This window comes from Peromyscus leucopus, chromosome 5 (assembly GCF_004664715.2).
Source record: "Peromyscus leucopus breed LL Stock chromosome 5, UCI_PerLeu_2.1, whole genome shotgun sequence".
Lineage (NCBI taxonomy): Eukaryota > Metazoa > Chordata > Mammalia > Rodentia > Cricetidae > Peromyscus > Peromyscus leucopus.
In genome coordinates this window covers 71,117,734-71,133,168 of record NC_051067.1, presented here as the reverse complement: position 1 = coordinate 71,133,168, position 15,435 = coordinate 71,117,734, and the positions used below count along the sequence as shown (strand labels likewise).

Genomic DNA, 15,435 nt, shown 5'->3' with positions numbered 1-15,435 from the left:
ACAGTTTGAGGGTCATGGGTATTAGATCTTCTTTAAAGGTTTAGTAGTACCTTGCAGTACCTCTATCTGGTCCTGGACTTTTCCTTGTTGAGAAACATTTTGTTATGCTTCAATCTCATTGATTCCTATGGACTAATTTAAATTATTTATATCTTTTTGACTTAAATTTGTCTGGTCATCTATGTCTAATACTTTTTTCCCATTTCTTTTAGATTTTCCAGTTTTTCAAAGTACTCCCTAATGACTCCCTGTATTTCATTAGAGTCTATAGTAACATTTCCCTTTTCATCTCCAATTTTCTCTTTTCCACAACTTTATATGTATAATACACTTTATATCCACTCCTCATTATTCTCTCTTATACCCTTCCAACTCTCTTAGAACCTCCTCTTTCCAAAAAGTTCCCTTTCTACTTCTCTTTCTTTGGTAAAATTCAAAGAATCACAGTTAAAATCATAATTACTGGTTTATAATTCTGACACCATTAATTAAACTAAAAAGCACATAGCTTTTAAAAAGCACAATAAAAAGGGTATGGGGTCTGCTTGTCCCTTCAAGTTACTGCATTTATTGACCCAAGGGACTGTACCATTCACTGAATCAAAAATGTTCATCAGCATTACAGCCAGCCACTCCTGTAAGTTTTGAAGATTAGTGATGTTTCCTATCTATATGAAGCTTAAAATCTAACAGAGGCTGGAGCTGTAGTTTGATGGTAGAGTGCTTGTTTTGAAACACAAGCGCCTGAATTCAACCTTCAGTTCAAAAAGAAAAAAAAATCTGGTGGAGTGTGGTGGTGCACGCCTTTAACTCAGCACTTGGGAGACAGAGGCAGGTGGATCTCTGTGAGTTCTAGGCCGGCCTGGTCTACAGAGTGAGTTCCAGGCTAGACAGGGCTACATAATAAAACCCTGTCTTAGAAACAAAGAGCAAACAAAATAACAACAAAAACCCCTAACATTACACAGAGCCATAGTTAGAAAAGTACAATAATGACCTAATTGTTCTGCTAGATCTCACCTATCAAACTTTCCAGAACCTCCCAAAGTATTGCCAGCAACTAAGGACAAAGTCTGTATTCTCTCAGTACAGACACCATTGTTTTCTGAGTTGTTTAATCCAAGGTTGGTTGACCACAGATATTAAACCCACAGATTTTTTTTTTTAGGAACATTGTTTGCTGTGAACTCTTTCCTCTGAATGATTTTGTAAATTTGTTTATTTTTTTATTGAATGCATTCCTACCCTTGCTCTCATTTCTTTACTTTGATATTATAAATACAATACTTTCATTAGTTTTCTAACTCTTTTTGTTATAAATAAAGAGATACTGGGCTAGAGGATGACTACACAGTTAAAGTATTCCTTACTCTTGCTTCAGACTCTGGTTCAAATCCCAGCACCCACATGGTGGTTCATAACCATCCTAACTGCAGTTCCATGGGCTCCAAAGTCCACTTCTGACTTCTGCAGGCCCCAGACATCCATGCAAAGGCAGAACATTCATACACACAAAATAAAGTAAATAAATATTTTTAAAGTTATTGATTATTATATCTATTTTATTCATCATCCATCTTCCCTAATAATACTGATTTTTTTTAAAATCTTAATCTTTCTTCTTCATTTTCTTTAAGTTGGGAGGAGAACCTTCCCTGCCCCTTTACCTTCTTTGTTATCTTTCCTAATTGGGTGGGGGTGGAGGCCAGGATTTAGATGAGGAGAGCACACACCGAGCAAAATAAAGAATGAAAGGGCACTGTGATAGAGAATCCTGTCAGCTTGATGGGATTTAGAATTGCCTAGGCAACAAAGGACTGAGTGTGTCTCTGACATTGCTTCCAAAGCAGTTTGAGATGGGAAGGTGCACCCTGATTGTAGGCAGTATCTTCCAGTGGGCAGGAGTCCTGAACTAAATGAAACAGAAAAAGCAAGTGCAGCGTCGGCATTCAGCTCCCTCTTCTTCCATCCTTACGCTCCTGCCACCATGCCTTCCAGGCCTCGGTGGACTAGTCTCTCAAACAACGATAAAAATAAGGCTCCCCCTTCCTTAAATTGCTTCTGTATTTTGTTACAGCAACGAGAAAAAAATAATCACTAATACAGAAAATTAGGGGGCAGTTACTGTGATAAACGTGGTCGTGTGGTTCAGAGGTTTTAGGAACTGGTTTGTGGGAGGAATATGGAAAAGTTTGGGGCTGAAGGCTAGAGGTGCCCTGGAACGCAGCAGTCCTAGAGTAATGGGCTGTGCTGACGGGAGTTCCGAAGACCAGAATGCTGAAAGAAAGGTGGGCAGCGGAGGTCCAGCTCATGAGGTTTCAGCGGGGAGCAAGGACTCTGCTGGGAAAAGGACCAGAGCTCCTTGTGTTACATTCTAACAAAGAAACTGCTGCTTTCGGCTTTGTGCCCCCGATAGTGGGTGAATTGGTTTGTTGGATGAAACAGCATAGCATTCAGATTATGTCCTGGTTACTGCTCACCTTTCTTACCCAACTTGCAGTGAGAAAAGGCAGCAAGTCAAGCAGAACGACCCGGAAAACATCAAGGTTGATGAGCAAAGGAGCCTGGGCGCATTTAAAATAGCTGACAAGGAAGATTTAGAAAAGGCATCTATAATGGTGAAAGGACTGAGCACAGCTAAGGAAAATCCTTTCGTTTTACACTGGAACAAAGGAGCCGTAAAGGTAAGACTCACACACACCCCCATCGAAGATTTCAGCTTGCCTAGATGCAGAGTCACTGGAAAAGAGAAAGACTGAGCTGGGGTTGCTGCTGAGGAGATTCTCTGCTGGAAAACAACCACCTGTTTCCCCAGATTCAACTGCAAGGCTGACACAGTGGTAGAAGGAAGCCAGACTACATCTCAGACCGGCAGCAAAACTTGGCAGCATGGTCCACATGGTGCTCAACTGGTGGGCATACAAAACGCAGGATGGAGGCTTACACCAAGGTTTTAGAAAAACCCACTAAGACCAGGCAAGGAATGGCAGCGTTGTGTGGTGGTATTGTGTTTCCCAAAGTATTGTGCACTCTGATAAACTTATCTGGGGTCAGAGAACAGAACAGCCACTAGATTAGACATAGAGGTCAGGCAGTGGTAGCACACGCCTTTAATCCTAGCATTCCAGAGGCAGAGATCCCCCTGGATATCTGTGAGTTTAAGGCCACCCTGTAAACAGCCAAGCATGGTGACTCACGCCTTTAATCCCAGGAAGTAATGGCAGGAGGCAGAAAGGTATTCAAGGCGTGAGGATGAGGAACTGTAGCCTGGTTAAGTTTTTAGGCTTTTGAGCAGCATTTCAGCTGAGACCCATTCTGGATAAGGACTCAGAGGCTTCCAGTTTGAGGAAACAGGATCAGCTGAGGAATTGGCAAGGTGAGGTAGCTGTGGCTTGTTCTGCTTCTCTGATCTTTCAGCGTTGACCCCAATACCTGGCTCCAGGTTTGTCTTTATTAATAAGACCTTCTAAGATTCTTGCTACAGAGTTGGGTTTCCTGAACAGAGGCTCTGAAAAGGTATTATATGCAGCTGTGCAAGTGAAGTCCAGGGTGCATTGGAGAACCAAGGCAGTCGGATGCCAGCAGACATCCACTAGTGTAGTAGGCCACATGTGCTTCAGGTGCCGGAACCAGAGGGGTGGGGCTGCTCAAAGCTGTCGGAGGTCAGATAATGTCACTGAGTCCCAGATGGGGAACACTGAACTTCAAGAATTGGTGTTTGTCCCACTGGGTTCTGATTTTGCTTCAGTCCAATCTTTTCTTGTCATGACCCTTTTGGAATGGGAATGTTTGCTGTGTGCCATTGTATTTTTCCTTGCCCACAGTTAGGGGATTTCCTGGGTCTCAGGAGAGACTGCATGGACAGTTTTAAACAATTTAGGAACTGGTAAGACTTTGGCGATTTATGAGACTTTAGGGATCAGGGACTGAATTTTAATAATATATAAATTTGTATATAAAGTTGACAGTGATGGTTAGTTCTGACTGTCAGCTTGATTGGATTTAGAACCAACCAAAAGACAGAGTATTTCTAGCTCGGCTTCACTGTGGTTGACACAATTCCATAGGTAGAAATGCCCTATTAGTAAAGAGAATTATCTGTAGCTGAAGTTTTCTCCAGTCCTGTGTTCCCCTGGTCCTGCCCAGCCTGTGGTAACACAACTGCTTATAAAATAATCACTCTGAGGCTTAATATTATTTACAAACTGTATGGTCTATGGCAGGCCTCTTGCTAGCTAGCTCTTTTATCTTAAATTAACCCATTTCTATTAATCTATGTTTTGCCACATGTTCCATGGTTTTACTAGTCTGCTGGCATGTTCCTCCTTGGGTGGCAGCCTGGCATCTCTTCTGCCTCCGCCTTTCTTCTTCCTATCTCTCTCTTGGATTTCCTGCCTGGCTATAACCTGACTCACCACAGGCCAGAACAGCTTCTTTATTAACCAATCATAGCAATGCATATTCACATATTCACAGTGTACAGAAAGACATCCCACAGCAATTATCTGATTGTTAACATTGTGTATCTCCGCTTTATGGTGATATATTGTATACCTTAATAAACTTGCATGAGGATCAGAGGACAGAGTCAGACACTAGATTAGACATAGAGGTCAGGCAGTGGTGGCACACACCTTTAATCCCAGTATTGGGAAGCACACATGCCTTTAATCTCAGGAAGTGATGTCTAGGCAGAGAGAGGTATATAAGGTGTGAGGAAGCATTTACTCCTGGCACTCAGGAGGTAGAGGTAGGTAGATCTTTGTGAGTTTGAGGCCAGCCTGGTCTACATGGTGAATTCTAAGAAAGTAGGGCTATAAATAAAATAAAAATGAAAACAAGACAAGTCAAAGGGCTGGCAGGTAGAGAGAATAAACAGAAGGAGAAAAAGAGGGATGGGGAAGCAAGAGAGATGGAGGAACAAGAAAAGAAGAGGCCAGCCACACAGCCACACAGCCGGCCATGGAGTAAGAGTGAGAGATTACAGAAGTAAGAAAAGGAAAAGTCCAGAGGGAAAAGGTAGACAGGATAATTTAAGTTAAGAAAAGCTGGACAGAAACAAGCCAAGCTAAGGCCAGACATTTATAAGTAATAATAAGATTCTGTGTGGATTTATTTGGGAGCTGGGTGGCAGACCCCAAAGAACCAGAGAGTTAAAAGAGTAACGACAACCAACAACAATGCTTTCTTTCCATATGTTGACTATGTGATCATTTTTTTAACAGAAGAGCCAAATGTTGGTTTTATTTCCTTTATTATATCAAATTTGTTTGGTTTTGGAATATTTCCCTCCCATTGCCTTGTCTGCTTCTACCATGTGGAGTGCTTCCAAAGACCCCAAAACAATCAAGGGTAGAGTCCGCCCTCTCCTCCTGGATCCCCATGTTAAAGTGTCCTGTAGAGTCTGGACTCCTGTCTTGACCAGCATGTCACCCTGTGCACAGTTCCCGCTCCAGGCGGCATCACCCTGTATACAGCTCCCGTTCCAGGCTGTGTCACCCTGTACACAGTTCCCGTTCCAGGCGGCGTCACCCTGTGCACAGCTCCCGTTCCAGGCTGTGTCACCCTGTACACAGTTCCCGTTCCAGTCTGCGTCCCCCTGTCTTATAGCTCCCTTTTTTTTTTTTCTCTCCAAGATTCAGTTGGGTGTTGTTGAAATCAGGTATCTCTTTACTTGGTTGACCAGGGTGTGGCAGAGGGTGGGGGATATGGTTTTTAAGCATTTTTTCCTGTCACAGCCCTGAAATATAATCAAGGAAGAGGAGGTACATTTGGAGAGTTGCTATATGGCAGAGAGCATTTTTTTTCTCTTTGACAAGTTAATTGGTCATTTAGATTGTCATAAAAGTACAGATTGAAATCTACTCTCCCTTAGAATTTTGATGGCATTTATCCCTTCTAAACTGATGAGATGCCCATTTGATGTTTTATTTAGAACAGGACCTCTTGGCTTACCTCCTCCTTAAAACTGTTTTTTTCTTTTACATTTATATATCTCAATGGGATTTTTTTTTCCATTTTTCACCATCCTTTATGTTAAGACTTTTTAAAGATGATATGACCTTCATCTCTGGGAAATTTATGTTAAACCTTTTCATTTCTCTCCCAGGAATTCCTGTCTGTTAGATGCTAAATGCCCCAGATCTATTTCTGTCTATTATTTATTTATTTTTTTATCGAGTTCCTCCCTATTCTTTATTACACATTTGGAAAGATATTTACTGTGGTTTGAATGTGAAATATCCTGTAGGAGTTCATGTGGAGATCTCTAGATGGTGGCACTATTCTGGGAGGCAATGGAACCTTCAGAAGGTGGACCTTCTCTGCAGGAAGTGGGTCACGGGGAGGTGGGTCCTTGTGGATATTATCTCTAACCCCTTCCTGTCACAGTGTACTTCCCATCCAGCTCTGTATGAAGACGTGTCAGCCACCACTGCTGTAGACAGGAACTGTTCTATCATGCCCTTCCCACCACAAGGGACTAGAACTCCTTGGAACGGTGAGCCACGGTCAATCTCCCCTCCCTCAACTTGTTTCTGTCAACTATTTGTCAGAACAATGAGAAAAGCAGCTGACACAAAGTCTTTTAGTGCTAGTTTTCTCGCCATTATATTTTCTTTTGTGTGCTTGTGTGGGGGAGATGTCTAAACCCATGCATGTCCATACATACCCATGAGTGTGCATTTGCATGTGTGTTCCTCTATTACTCTGCACCTCAATTTTTTGAGACAGGGTCTCTCTCTGAACCCAGAGTTTGGCTAGAGTGGTTGGCCAGCAAAGCCCAGGGAATCTCCCTGACTACCCAGATGCTGGATTGCAGACCTACACTGAAGTGTTTGGGTTTCACATGGCTGCTGGGCATCTGGACTCAGGTCCTCACGCTCGTGTGGCTGCTGGGCATCTGGACTCAGGTCCTCACGCTCGTGTGGCTGCTGGGCATCTGGACTCAGGTCTTCACGCTCATGTGGCTGCTGGGCATCTGGACTCAGGTCCTCACACTCATGTGGCTGCTGGGCATCTGGACTCAGGTCCTCACGCTCGTGTGGCTGCTGGGCATCTGGACTCAGGTCCTCACACTCGTGTGGCTGCTGGGCATCTGGACTCAGGTCCCCAAGCTCACACGGCTGCTGGGCATCTGGACTCAGGTCCTCACGCTCGTGTGGCTGCTGGGCATCTGGACTCAGGTCCTCAAGCTCGTGTGGCTGCTGGGCATCTGGACTCAGGTCCTCAAGCTCGTGTGGCTGCTGGGCATCTGGACTCAGGTCCTCATGCTCGTGTGGCAAGCACTTTCCCCGCTGAGTCAGTTCTCTCTCTCGCCTTCTATTTTCAGTTTCTAAAAGCGTTTTCTTCTTTGATGGCTACTTCTCAAAAGCAACTACTCTCTTGTTTCATGTATTATTTTCAATGATGGAAGCAACAGTAACAACCACCACAAAACCATAGTCAGACCAAAGATTCTGGAAGAACCACTTGTTCTTGACTGACTCCTCAAACTCAGCCCTGGCCTCCTGTCTGTTTCAGAGCTGGTTCTCTGAAGACATCCTTGTTGACAACCGTTTGTCCCGGGGGGATGTCCACAGGGTGTTCTGTGGACATGAGGTGATTGGAGTTCCACATTCTCACTAAATCCTTGACCTTCCATCTCGTGGCAATTTTCCTCTTGCTCTACGGCAGCTGGCTGTCAATTTGTAGGGACAGCAGTCACTTCCAACCCCCAGAGCACAGGTAACGGGGCCGTCCGAGGTGCTAGCCTCAGTGTTCTTCATGACGATGGCTTGTCATCTGTAGTAGCATCCAGCTTGGACCAAAACAACTTTCTTGGGTTCTGTGAACTTGCCCATTTCAACAGCAACCAGAGGGTGCCCAGCAAAGGAAAGCGCATGCGTCTTCTTGTTTTAAAGACATATTTCCCGCTTTCTGACTCTTTCCGGGCGTTCAAGATGTCGAAGCGAGAACATGGTGGGTCCTCCAGAGCAAAATTCAGGATTTCCCTGGGTCTTCCGGGAGGAGCTGTGATCAACTGTGCTGACAATACAGGAGCCGAAAATTTGTATATCATCTCTGTGAAGGGAATCAAGGGATGACTGAACAGACTTCCTGCTGCTGGTGTGGGCGACATGGTGATGGCAAACCAGAACTAAGAAAAAAGGTCCATCCAGCGGTGGTAATTCGACAACGAAAGTCGTATTGAAGAAAAGATGGGGGTGTTTCTTTATTTTGAAGACAATTCATAGTAAACAATGAAGGCGAGGTGAAAGGTTCTGCTATCACAGGTCCAATCACAAAGCAATATGCAGACTTTCGCCCTGGATTGCATCCAATGCAGGTAGCATTGCATGATTCTCCTGTGTATTTGTAAAATATATTCATTAAAAAGTCTTTGCTCCATGAAAAAAAAAGATATATTTCCCAAACCTCACTAGGAATACAAGAAGGGTTTTATTGTTGTTGTTATTTCCCAGAATTGTATCTGTTGTTTAAAGAGAACAGATCTGTGTTCACATAGGAACCTCTCATGTGTTGGTAGTCCATTTCCTCTTTCTCTTAGTGTTGTGCTTGATGCGTTTTCAAGTAATATGGGAATAGTAGAAGTCTCTACAAAGAGGGAGAACATTGATTTGTGCATTCAGATAGCTAACCAAATTTGGGAATAACAAAAAATGTCAAAGAAGCAATTCAGATGTGGTGTATATCTTGGGTTGAAAGAAAGATAGCTAGATCCTTTGCAAGGAAACCATGGTGTCCATCAAAGTAGAGATGATGCTCTAGTTTACATATCTGCAACAATAATACAAAGGAAGGGATGGTTAAAAAAAAAAAACTACTCCTAGTGAAGAATTAAAGATTATGTGGAAGGCAAGACAGAGGAAGGAGTCAGGAACATCTTTAAGGTTTCAAGCCCCAGATACTAAGAACAAAATGGTGCCAGTCAGAGAAATCAGAACAAAATCAAGGTAAATAGGAATAGAGATGAGTTTGTTTTTGTTTTTAAACAAGTTGTGTTTGTAGTGACATTAGAAAATACAAATTCCATATGACTGGTAGGGAGATGGAAATCTAAAGATGAAGTTTGGAAAAGGCAGAGCTAGAGGCAAAGATTGGTGAATTCTCCTTAAACAAACCGTCACTTCGAAATGATGGCACATCTAAGAGGAACCACTGAGAGGCCGAAATGAGATTTTGGGCTATGTCTGAAGCATCACCCACACCCCTGTCTGAAGGAGAGAGAAACAGCCATGTGTGAAAATAGAAACAAGGAAGACAGGGCTTTTCCACACGATGAACACTCCAGAAGCCATCAGATGAGCGTTGGACACTGGGGGGTTGCTCTGAGACAGAAATTAAAAAGACTAAGAGAAAAGATGGTTTTTAAAAATTGTTGGTTTGGGCTGTTTGTGTAGCTGAGTTAGCAGGGCGCTTGCCCAGCATGCACAGAGCCTAAGGTACTATCCCCACCACTGCTTAAGACAGCCATGGTGACACGTGTCTGAAATCTCAGTACTCTAAAGATAGAGACAGAAGGATCCTAAGTTCAAGGACATCTTCAACTATATGTAGAGTTGGAGGCTAGCCTGGGCTACATAAAACCATGTCTCAAAGGATGGGGGTGGAATTTTATGGTGTTTAAGACATCGTTTTACAGATAAGGCCACTAGATACTCCCTCCCCAAATATTAATTAACGTAAAAGAAAAAAACAATGATCCCATGTAGACACTGAAGAGACTCTGTGGAACATTTCCTGTCTCCGGGCTCAGAGTTCTTTCAGCTGAACCGACCCCCGATGTCTGGCCATGTTTCTACAGTGACACAGAGTATCTTTACCACAGTGAAGTGCTAAAGACAGGGACTTTATTTTGAAAAGAAAACTACACTATCAGGAGCACACAGTCAGACTCCCATGAAACAGGTTAAAGAAAATAGTGCTTGTCTTAGCTTATGTTTCTGTTGCTGTGATAGAACACTGACCAAAAGCAACTTGGGGGAGACAAGGTTTGTCCCATATTACAGGTCCATCATGGAGTGAAGAGAGGGCTTGAGCCTGAGGAAGGAGCTGAAGCCGAGCCACGACTGACTGGCTTGCTCCCTCTGGCTTGCTCAGCCTGGTTTCGTACACAACTTGGGACCACCTGGCCCATGGGTGGCCTTGTAGTATGGGCCCTCCCACACCATTGTAAATCAAGAAAACGGCTCACAGACATGTTCACTGGTCAATCTGATGGGAGAAATTTCTTGGCTGAGGTTCCTTCTTCTCAGGAGACTTTAGTTTGTATCAGGTTAGCAAGTGAGGCTAACTATGGTGGTTATATTAGTCAGGGTTCTCTAGAGTCACAGAACTTATGGAATGAATCTCTCTCTCTCTCCCTCTCTGTGTTTAAGTAGATAGACAGATGGATAGATAGATATATGATATATATGGGAATTTATTGGAATGAATATATGTATGTATGTATGTATGTATGTATGTATGTATGTATGTATATATTGGAATGACGTACAGGCTACAGTCCAACAATTGTTAGTTATGAATGGAAAGTCCGAGAATCTAGGAGCTGCTTAGTCCCATGAGGCTGGGTGTCTCAGCTAGTCTGCTGGGATCTCAAAGAAGAAATGGATAGATGGACAGAGATGAGGGAAAGCAGGTGAAGAACACCCTTCCTTCTTCCGTTGTCTTTATATAGTATTCCAACAGAAGGTGTGGCCCAGATTAAAGGTGTTCCTTCCAGACTCAAGATCCCGATCAAAAGCATGTTGTCTCCTTGCCTCAAGATCTGGTTCACAAGCGTGCCCTTCATTTCTGGATTATAGTTCATTCCAGATATAGTCAAGCTGACAACCAGGAATAGTCATCACAGTGGTTTATCATATTCAGGATGGTACAGTAGAGGACCAATAGGAGAAGCAGGTCAGGAAGCAAATAAAGGCAGTGCACACATTTTATTTGTTTTCTTTACTATAAAGACACCGGCATTTCTTTTAATAAAACATAGAAAAACTTAACATAGGATAATGAGCATCATGGCCAATTGTACCACCCACAGACAACTTTACTTAGCACACTGGTGATTTTTCTTATCCTGTGTTCACTGGTTTATACAACCTAGGTCATTCGCAAGGGACGATTTGCTTTTTATTTTTCTGTTAATATTTTGATAAAAGATTTGTTGTGGCTGACTCTCTTAAATGCCATGTTTACCTTCTTCATTATTAGCAGAACTGTGAGTTTGTTTAAGGAACAGCATATCCAACTAATATATCCACCATGCTGGAGCCCTTGGCAGTTAGGGGTGACCATGCGACCCAGCCCCTGCCAGTGATGGGTAAAGGAAGTTTGCTGGTAGGATGGGAAGCTGGGAGTGGTTGAGAATGGTTTTCAATGGAGCATACCCAGCTGGCATGTCCCTCTGGGCCTTTTGTCTCCGCCTCCTTCCTTCTGTCTGGTAGGTATACGGTACTTATGCTGAGAGATGGACAGCTAGCTACTTTGACCTTGAAGATACAAGTCACATGTGTGAATAATGAAGCTGAAGGATGGAAGGACCCCAGGCCTTTTATTTCCCTAAGCACCCATTCCAGCCCTGGACTGACTTTCTCTAGACTTGTTTATATGTAAGACAATCCTTGAAATTCAATTTTGTATTGGGTCTTGTGTTACTTGCAGCCAAAATCAATATTAATACATTTAGTGAATTAATTTCAATTACTTCCTCTTCACATCATAGAGTGCTTGTTAGGCATTTAATTTCCAACCCATGCCTCATCCTCTCTGGAAATAAATATCTTGAGTAGGTTAGACTAAACACCGCAAATAATTCAGGTCCAGTCCACCCAGGCCATCGGAATAAGTAAACAAAGAAAGAGAAAGATCGCCATTACTGAAAACCCCAGTAAAAAAGAAAGCAGCTCACACTAAATTTAAAGTTTCTCCCAGTGTCTCTGGCATTTTTATTTATTTATTTTTTGAGGGTTTTTTTTTTGTTTGTTTGTTTTTTTTTTTTTTTTGTTTTTTGTTTTTTGATATAGGGTCTCACTATGTGGCTCTGGGTGTCCTGGAACTCATTATGTAGACCAGGCTGGACTTGAACTCACAGAGATTTTCCTGCCTCTGCCTCCCCAGTGCTGTGAGTAAAGATGTGTGCCATTATGCATTCTGGCATTGAACTCTTACTAGCTAATACCACAAAGCATCCCAGCTAATCAAATCCTTCCAAGTATGTAGTTCTAAAGCTGACTTATCTTTTGACTCTTATAGAAGGAAGCTTCTATAAGAAATTATCTTTAAGAGCTTATCTATAAGAAGCTTCTTATAGAAGTTATCTTTAAGAGCCATTTAAGATACAGTAATTTTATCATATATTATCTAATATCAAATCCCAATAAAGGATATACTTCAAAATATCAAACTATAATCTGATCCAGCCTCCTACCAAAATATATAATCTCAAGTCATCTGCTGCTTTCTTCTTGAGATGGCTGTTATTTGTCAAAACAATTGAGAGATGTAAATAAAATGGTGGCTCATTTGAGGGACATATAGTTCCCTCGGTGTTCATAGTCAGTGCTTTCCCCTGGAGCAAGCCAGGTCAGAAGAGAGGCCTCAGAAAAGAGCAAATGTCTTGAGCTCCCACAGCTACCTTCAGTATGCTTGGCTTTATCCACCCGGAACACACTAAAGGGCATGTTAGTCTCTCATACAGACTCAGCCATCATGTCCGCCATTCAGAGATGGTAAGGACATTAGACCAAGAAATTCTGAATATTTCATATGATAAACTAGGGAAAACATTTGTGCTGGCTAGTGTTTTGTCAACTTGACATGGCTAGAGTCATTTGGGGAAAGAGAATCTTAATTGAGAAAATGGCCCCTACAAGAATGACATGTGAGCAAGCCTGTGGAAAATTTTCTTGATTAATGATTGGTTGAGAGGACCACTGTGGGTGGTGCCTCCCTGCAGAGGTGGTCCTGAGCTGTATAAGAAAGCAAGTTGAGCAGGCCATGGGGAGCAAGCCAGTAAAAAGCACTTGTTCATGGTCTGTGCTTCTGTTCCTGCCTTCCGGTTCCTGTCGTCTTCAGGTTCCTGCTAAGACTTCCTCGGTGCTGAAGAGTAACCTGAGAGTTGTAAGCTGAAATAAACCCTTTCCTCCCCAGTTTGTTTTTGATCATGGTGTTTTATCACGAAAATAGAAGATAACATTTGTTTTTAATAATCAGATGTCAGGAAAACCCTTTTATTTAACTGTGTTTCTTGGGAGCAAATTTGCAACCTAATTTGAATGGTATGCCATCATTTCTCTCTACAACTCATTCCCATAGTCAATGTCATTTCTAATCTAAATATATTATGGAATTTAAATCATTTAAGTTAAATTGCTTATAAGTAAAATCATTATACATAAAGTTGTTTGTGTTAAAAAAAACCAAAATTATTTCTGTGTATTAATTTCCCCCTGTCTATATTTCCCCTGGATATGAATCTTAAGACTTAATCTTGAGGGCCTAGAGAGATCTCAAGTGGTCAAGAGAAGTTGCTGCTCTTCCTGAGGACCTGAGTTTGGTTCCCAGAAGCCACAGCAGGTGGCTTATAACCACCTGTAACACGAGTTCCAGGGTTTCTTACACCCTCTTTCAGCCTCCAAGAGTATCCACACACCTGTAAGCATACACCCACAAGAAATACACAGGCACATAAACAAAAATAAATCTTTAAAAAGGAAACAAAAAACTCACATCTTGGAAGTAATATGGCTCAGAGGTAGAGCACTTTCCTGGTATATTTACTGTAGTACTGCACACATATGTATATGCACACACCACACCACACCACACACCACACACACACACACACACACACACACACACACACACACACACTTCCTTATATATATGTATGGTTTCAATTCATTGGTAGATTATAGTGGGATTGAAATAATTAAATATAAGTAGTTGAAATAATTTGTCCAAGTGTGTGATTTTCTGGTAATCTGTTAATTAAAAGGTAGAAGATAATGACATCATAAATGTTTAGCATAAACTTCTCAAATACCAAGAGCACTTGCCTAGATTCTGGTTGCATTTAGACAGCACATACTTGAAGACCACCCTCACTTGAAAGGCTAAGTAGTTGAGAGGATGGTGATATGTATCGTGAAGGGCCAGGCAAGTCCAACAAGGTGTGGGTACAGGATCCGGAAGCCAGAGTGACCTTCTTTGAGTCCAGCCAGGAGCTGCAACCTCCAACAGAATCATCTTAAAGAGCAAGTGTAGAAATGCAACAGGTCATTTTGCATTTCTGCTGCAGGCTGGTTGTCACAGGCAGCCTTGAACTTCCCTCCCAGCCCTCCTTCGGGACAAGTTAGCTCCCCCTGGCTTGCAAACCTCCAGCTCCTAGGTTCTGGCCATGGCATCGGCCCTCACCTTGTTCTTTCCCCTGGGGGCATAAATGAGTCAATGTCCCTTTTTGTTATTGCTAAGGAACTGAGCCTCTTCACTTTTCCAGTAGATGGAAACAGCTATGAGCAAATATTGGGGTTCAATAGGAAGTAATGCCACCCCCCAACTCATTCTTGGCCAAGTCCTTTATATTAAAATAAATACGTATGATAATCAACGCACCAATGAACAGGCAACTATTCACCATAGAGTCAGGAAAGTATGACAGCAGCTCTGACTCCCTGAAGTGAAGAGCCGTGGTAACATCATTTGACAGTTTGGACATCTTGCCACAACTCCCAATTCTCCGCCAGAAGACAGAACTCTGCCATGCTCTTGGCTCGCACCCAGACACATTAAGAATTCCTGTTCTGAGAGAAGATTTAGAAAACATGCCAGTGTCTGAACCACACAGGAGAGCAGGACGAGGAGGAGGAGGAGACTCATATAACACGTGTGTCCTTTGTGGTAGCCTGGCCACCTAGGAAAGCTGCTGTTGTTCTCCATCTTCAAAGACCGTGAATGAGTGGGTGGGAGAGGAAAGGATGGGGTGAGGGTTGGAGGCTTGACCCAAGAGCTTGGCTACACATTAGGTGTGTGGAAGGTATTGCTCCGGTAAGCTGCCAGAGAGAGGCCAGTGAAGGAAATTGCCAATACAAGGCTCCATTTTGAATACACATGGCAGACCTTTGCTCAAGTATACAGTAAAAAACAGTTCTGTGGTCTACATCTGAATACATCTGGATGAGCTTCCAGACCACTTCTTCCATGCCCACTCAGAGGTACCCTAAGCAAGGGCCACACTGCTGCAAGCCCCAGGAAAATGTAATCGAATCCAGCTACTATCACAAAAGCTACTACTTGGAAAGGTCGAGGACTTTTCCAAAGGTCAAGCTATGGCTTAAGAAGTCTTGGTGATATTTTAGCTTTTGTATATATATTGGCTGGTTCCTACAATGTTTTTCTTGTATGCTGTGTGTGCTTCCAAAAACTCCTAACAGTGTA

General features: G+C 42.7%; 1 pseudogene; it reads left to right on the top strand.

Moving 5' to 3' along the window:
- Positions 1-7,940: 7,940 nt before the first annotated feature.
- On the top strand, positions 7,941-8,340 carry LOC114693955 (annotated as a pseudogene).
- The last annotated feature ends 7,095 nt before the right edge of the window (positions 8,341-15,435 follow it).